Source organism: Austrofundulus limnaeus, unplaced genomic scaffold, assembly GCF_001266775.1.
Source record: "Austrofundulus limnaeus strain Quisiro unplaced genomic scaffold, Austrofundulus_limnaeus-1.0 Scaffold64, whole genome shotgun sequence".
In the NCBI taxonomy this organism is placed as follows: domain Eukaryota; kingdom Metazoa; phylum Chordata; class Actinopteri; order Cyprinodontiformes; family Rivulidae; genus Austrofundulus; species Austrofundulus limnaeus.
In genome coordinates this window covers 1,539,734-1,541,283 of record NW_013952466.1, presented here as the reverse complement: position 1 = coordinate 1,541,283, position 1,550 = coordinate 1,539,734, and the positions used below count along the sequence as shown (strand labels likewise).

Here is a 1,550-nt window from a genome sequence, read left to right as displayed (position 1 = left end):
AGTATAAAGACTGCAAAGGCTGAAAAATCTTGACGTCTGTATGAAATTGGAGGTAGTTTGAGGATTAAATTTTTTATACTTTTTAAGCTCAAAAATGTGGGGGGTCGTATTATACATGAGATCGTATTATACATGAGATCGTATTATACACGAATAAAAACGGTAAGTAGGGCTTTCGATTTGTACTTTTGCATTGCTGGGTTAGTTTGAGTCAGAGTTAAATCCTGTCCATGCAGCTGGTCTGAACACACACATGCAGAGAGTATTGTAAAAATAACYTCAAATGACAAAATAATTATGAAAGATAATAGCTATCTCTCTGAGACAAGAATGTAACTTTAAGAATTTTCGTCTTTAAATTGATTTTAACCACTTTCCAAAGTACAATAACCTTAATTATAAAAGGGAGATAATAGTACAAAACTGCCTTCAGCAACCAAACCACTGCTCCTTTTGTTTGTGTGGTTCAGCTGTTATTTTATACATAGTCTTCATTTGTCTATATCCCACACACACACACACACACAAAAAGTGATTGCACGATCATGTCCCATGATAGTGAGGAGCATTCCAGCACTTCCTCCTAAACCCATTACATTCCCTCCCAACCACACTGCAATTACTCCCCCCCAGYTCCATGGAACAGCTGCCTGGCCACAAAAAAGTCACATCTTGTGTCAGAAACTCCCAAAATACAGTAGCTGTAATTGAAACAAACGTCTTTTACTGCAGCCCACACCACTTCTGCACAWTTGACTGAGATCCATAACAAACAAGCATGTTGATGTTTTGTAGCGGCCGATGAACGTTGAGCTCTCAGTGTAAAATGTTTAACGTTAAAAGGGTTTTGATAAAACTTTAGTTCTACGTATTCAGGCTTATCACTTGCTGGACCAAATATTTTACAGCCAATATTTAAGTTCATCTCTTTTTTTTTTTACCTAGTTTTTGTTCAGGGCTCTTCGTCTAATCTAGAGTTGGTATTAAATGTAACAAATGTGACTTTAGCTTGTGGATCAAGTGTGACCACCCTGAGCTACCCTCTTCTAACAAACTTTGTATAACGGTCACATCCAATAACTACTTTAAAAATGTACTCATTAATCTGCTGACCAGTCAGTTGATCCACCTGTTACTACTTTCACAACTAACTTCTAGAGGTCATTTTTAATCCTAAATATTACAAAATCAGGTTTATTGGCCAAGTATTTTGACACATACAAGGAATTACAGTTAAAGGGATCCATGATTAGTTGTAACATTAGACTGTATTTGATAAACATATGTTTTAACTGTAAAATAAAGACTAAAAATACTGTAGGATGTTTAGTTGTTATCATTATTAAACTAAAAGTTTAAAAATATATTACACGGATGAGGCCATTTTATTTACACGCAAAGCATTCTGGGTAAATGATGACGTGGATATGTCCTCGGTGCGAGGCTGCTAGCGAGCTATATCCACCCTGAAGGTTAAAGTGTAACTTACCCCCCCTGTGAAAAGATAACTCAGCCCCAAGGCGAAATTTGAAAAATGCATCAAAGTGGGT

The 1,550-nt window shown here is 36.4% G+C and overlaps 1 protein-coding gene across 1 annotated transcript in view; it reads left to right on the top strand.

Annotated features, from left to right (window-relative positions):
* LOC106518627 (pleckstrin homology domain-containing family G member 1) overlaps positions 1-1,550 on the top strand; it is a gene marked incomplete at its 3' end in the record, with an annotated part of 44,958 nt that overhangs the window by 27,939 nt on the left and 15,469 nt on the right.